Here is a 5,487-nt window from a genome sequence, read left to right as displayed (position 1 = left end):
GCCACACTGATAAGTCCCAAACTGGAGTACACAGCGACACTATGGTCACCCAGTACAAACAAATATAAAGAAAATAGAGAGAATCCAGAGAGCGACTACAAAGATGGCCCCAACACTTTCAAAACTGTCATATGAGGAGAGATTGCCAAAGCTGGAATTACCGACTCTGGAACAGAGAAGAAAAAGAGGTGACTTGTTGACCAGCTATAGAATCATGAGAGGCATGGAAGTCCTTGATAGAGAAGACTTACTAAATTGGGATAAGAGAAACACAAGAGGACATGGAAAGAAACTCAAAAAGCTCAGTTAAAGAAGAGACCTGAAAAAGAACAGCTTTCCCCACAGAGTGGTGGATGTCTGGAACAAATTGGACAAAACAATAGTGTGTGCAAAAACAATACACGAATTTAAGAGCAAATTTGACCTGGAGAGATACAGAGACGGGACATCACGAACGTAGCTCCCCTTCCCGTAAGATACTAGTTAACACACACACACACACACACATATGTATATATATATGTGTGTGTGTGTGCGTGTGATTGTCTGTCCACGATTTGGTACAGCAGAATAAAGACTGCAAAGACAAGCCCGAGTATTCCAGCGCCGAGGGCTTGGTCCCGATCCTGGAAAGTACCAGACGATTTTATTCAGCTGAGGGAAGCCTCCCTTAGCTTAGAAGCTAACTGATACTAACTCTACTTCGTGTCATAAAGTAGTCATATTCAAGTACTTCACAAAGCTTGATGGAATGCTACGATGCTACGATATTTCTAAAAGAGGTTTCTGTGTCCAAGAATATCTTTACCACGGCAGACGCGTTGCATGAAAATCTTCAATTCCGATACGTTTTTTAAGTTATTATTCTCCAGGTGTAACTTCCAGTATCTTGTAATAAAAATCTTTAATCGTTTTCTCGCGATGACAGACTACTTGTGACAATGGACCTTCAAGCGAGTTTTCTTTCCTCGTCATTTGCTAAACATCGAGACTTTTTTTATCTGCCAGTTGAGATGGTGGCACGTTTGGAATTGTAAGATCATCTAATTTTGTGTTTTAACTCATCTTCAACCCAGGGGACAAGGCTGCAGTTAGCATTAAATCTAACATCCATCTCCTTTGGGTCATAATCCAATTATATAAGTTTAACTTGATTTCTTAAAACTTCTCTACAACAACTTGGCATTGTATTTAACATCCACCCGCTTCGGGTTATAATTCAGTTATACTATATAAGTTTAATTTCATTTCTCAATATTTCTCTACAACAACCTGCGTCAGATCTCCTTCTCCTCCTTGGGCCTCTACGTCCTCCTCCAGGGCCCGATGAAGGAGAAGTGCGTGGAGATCGGGATGTGGGACGGAGAGCACCTTCCTATGGAACCTTGGCCAGCAGGGTTCTTCGGGGTGCGTCAGGAATCTGTTCGCGTGCCACCACAGGAGCAGGGCCAGAGGAGAAAGAGGCACTGGGGCAGCGAGGAGGAGCAACACGTCGAGGACGATTCCTCCCCGGCCCCGTTCGAGTGACAGGTGTGCAACTGTCGCGCAGATGGCCAACAGGTGCAGCGAGACACCTGCCGCCAGCATGCCCAAGAAATCCGAGTAGTTACGACCACCCGGGTGACGTAGATGCCGAGCATGTAGCAGTGGTGGTCGTAATCTTGCACACAGACGCCACATTCGCCACAGTGCCTCATCTTTTCGATCTTTTTCGACTCCGCACACGTTGCAGTAGGGTCCTGTCTCCGGACGACAGTCATCTTCGGGGGTTTTCTTCTCCTTCTCCTGCCAGGGCACTCTTCTTCCTGGGTCCCTGGCGATGAGGAAAGCAAAGAATCCGGTGCTCAGAGTCAAAAGCTGAAGCATCAGCATTAGGACACCGGGAGACGCGTCTATCCAAAAGCTGCCTTGTCCTGCTGCGAAGAAGAAGAAGAGGGAGACGATCCAGAAAGAACCGACCAGAAGCGTCCGAACGGCGAACTTGATAATCGAAGTCATCATCCCACGAAGTCTTCCAATCCTACGACTTCGAGGGGGAAGGACACGGAGGCAGACACTTCCTAAGAACAGGAAGGTTTTGGCAAATTAACAAAAAACGCGCGTTCCTCTGGGTCCGTTCGACTACAGACCTCATGTGTGCCTCCAACTTCACACATAAGCAGAAATTCCAAAATATGCATACTGTATGGGAATGAAGGAGTGGAAAAAAAACCGCAAAGAGGATTTAGGAAATGATGAAAATAGATCTGAAAAAGAAAGGAGAAAAAAGAAAATGAGTGTGTGTGTATGTGTGTGTGTAAGGTCAAAGCATGATCGGATTATATATATATGATCTTTGAACTCTCAACCAGGAGGGTGATAACTGTCGATCACGAGTCCCACACGTGATCCAAGACCATACACATAGAAAGAGAGATAGATCCTACGAGGTTTTATATATACATACACACACACACACGTATATCTATAAATATATATATTCTTTGTATTTGGCTTATCGGACAACCGATAAGACTTCTCTTTATCTCTTTATCTGTCGCAAGGGCACAGGTGGTCACTCTGATAAGACCAAAGTCATGAGGGAATATGCATACTGTATTAACGAATTTCGTTATACCAAAGTCAACGCACGATAATGAAAGTGAATTATCGCGGTTTGCTGGCCGAGCGAGTTAGAGCGTCGCTACCTGCGACAGAGGTCGAGGGGATGGCGGTTCGAACCCTGCTCGGGGCGAGTTGGACCAAGGGCATGGGTCATTTAATTCGATGCTACAAAGTCCTCTGTAAGGGGCACCGTCCTGGCCTCCTGATAGGGGGGAGTTTGCGACGTTAAACCGAATCATACTAAGGTCCTGTTCATACTAGCGGTTTCAACCGCGGCGGTTCAATTACAATACAAGTCAATGGAGACGTTCATACCCAACCGCGCAGTTTTTCTATGACTTTGCGGTACTGCCGCTTTAAGTTGATTTTTTTATTTATTTATTTATTTTCATTTTATTTTGTTTTTTCTTGTCTGTGGCATAAGAACACAAGTTTGGAGGAGACTCCAAGAGACCATAAGGCCTACACTTGGCAGTTCCCTTTCCCTTACCACATGTTATTCCTAGACATAAAGTTATCTAACCTTTTGTTAAAAGAAGAGATAGAAAGCATAAGATCATGAGAATGGAGTAGACTGCAAGAGAATATAAGACCTACACTATGCAGTTCCATGTCTCTTACCACCTGTCATCCCCATCCACAAAATTATGTAACCTTCTCTGAAAACGGCCAATTATATTTGTTTCAGCGCTCACTAAATCACAGCTAACAAGTCTATTCCATTCGTTAATTAACCACTCTGTGGGTAAACCAGTTCTTGCCTATTTCCTTCTTAAACCTAAATTTGTCAAACTTAAACCCATTACTACGAGTCCTGCCCTGGTGTCTGAATATGATGACCTTGCCTGCATCACCCTTGTAACTGGCATTTTCCCGTAAGTCAATAACGTTATCAACAAAAGAAAAAACTCCGTCAATGATGAAATGTATCTATTCGGATAATTACGTCACATCATGACCCCAGTGCTATCCAAGATGGCGTCCTTGTTGACCGCAGTGTTATCCAAGGTGGCGTCCTTGGCGTTGATATAATATTTTCACCGAATCCTTATTAACTGTGGATAATGTGACGAAGACTTTTGTAAGTTGATATTAATTCAGTGCTCTAACTGCATGTGTACCCAAGAATATGTGTGTTTGTGTGTGTGATTAACCATGGTCTTTGGATCACGTGTTGGACTCGTGATAGACAGCTATTTCCCTCCCAGAAGAGAGCTCAGATCTCGTATATGACCGATCTAATGCTGTGACCTTACACGCACACACACACAACTCCCCCCCCCCACGAGAGTTGGAGTAACGATTCGCAGTGCAGCGATACTGAAATTATTTCGTCCCTGGGCGGGATTCGAACCCGGACCTCTGTAGTGGCAGCCGGGAACACCACCAATTGCGCCACGAATTTGTGTGTGCGTGTGTGTGTGTGTGCGTGCGCGTGTGTGTGTGCTTGTGTCTTTGTGTATATCTACCTAGTTGTATCTTACGGGAAGGGGAATTACGCTCGTGGTGTCCCGTTTCTGTATCTCGCCATATTTACTGTTACTCTTAAATTATTGTACTGTTTTTGCACACACTATTGTTTTGCTCAGTTTGTTTCAGACATCCACCACTCTCTGGGAAAAGCTGTTCTTTTTTATGGGGAAATGGGGGAGATTTTCTTGTTCTGAATGACAATGAATTTGGCAAAATGCATCATTGTCTATAAATAAAGTATTTCAAAAGCTGAGGTCATTATTCTTTTATTTATTTTATCAGAGACATACGTCACAAAACGTTTATCTACAGATATTTGATTAAAATGTCGATAAATGATAAAAAATGAGATAGGATGCAACCTTAGGTTGTAATAGAAAGTTGTCTGAAACCAACGCTCTATCAAGGCCACCATACTAACATAGGCTCGTTTTACACGGACCGACTTTTCGCCGTACGCCGTCCACAACACGACGTCGCGCTCTCACATGACCATTGGTGTCTATGGACGCTTTCACGCGTGGTCGTGAAGTGTGAAAACGTCTAAAGACATCCTTTGTTATTGGAAAGCACGACGTCGTGTCGTGGACGGCGCACGGCGCAAAGTCGATCCGTGTGAAACGGGTCTTGTAATATGGCGACGGTAATATCGTCTTCAGCTATCAGACAACCCAGCCAAGGAGAAGGAGAATGTGCAAGTTAAAATAACTTATTAATAAATAATAATAAATAAAACACATCGTTTATAGAACCAGTTATACTTGTAAATTATGTCTTGTCTAATATATTTGTCATGTATTTATAATCATAAAAATAAATCTTCACTCATGTTCATCTTCGCCAATAATAACTAATAAAACACCTCATTTAAAGGACCAAATATATTTGTAAATTGCGTCTTGTCAATATATTTGTCATGTATTTATAATAATTGAAATAAATCTTCATTCGTATCCATCTTCGTCAAGTTTGAATTCTGACAAAATCGACGACATGACGTCATGTCGCACGCGCCTCCAACCGTCACAATCAAATTATAAAATTTCCGACTCCTGTTTTTCTTATCAGTTTAATCTTATCATGGAACCACGACATAACCAACATGCATTGGGCCTATGCGAGGGGGGTCTCGCAGGTACTTTAATTATCACGGAAATAGAGCATTTGTGAGAGTTTATATGTAAGTTTACTGAACAGTCCAAATCAGGATCTTGTGTAGAATTATGTTTTGATGAAAAGTGGAGTTTATTAGTAAAGTTATCGACTGTTAACTCAGCGGTCTGAGTTCGAGCTCCTGCACAAAGCGACATTGCAACACTGCAAGCCGCTCAACTCTGGTGGACAAGGAGTTTTGTGTGTGCATCCGTGTATGTGTGTGTGTAAGGTCATGGCATTACACATAGGTCTAGT

The sequence above is a fragment of the Oratosquilla oratoria genome, unplaced genomic scaffold (assembly GCF_046742065.1).
Source record: "Oratosquilla oratoria isolate Oo_2021 unplaced genomic scaffold, ASM4674206v1 SCAFFOLD79, whole genome shotgun sequence".
Taxonomy (NCBI): Eukaryota; Metazoa; Arthropoda; class Malacostraca; order Stomatopoda; family Squillidae; genus Oratosquilla; species Oratosquilla oratoria.
Note: the sequence above shows the minus strand (reverse complement) of the source record.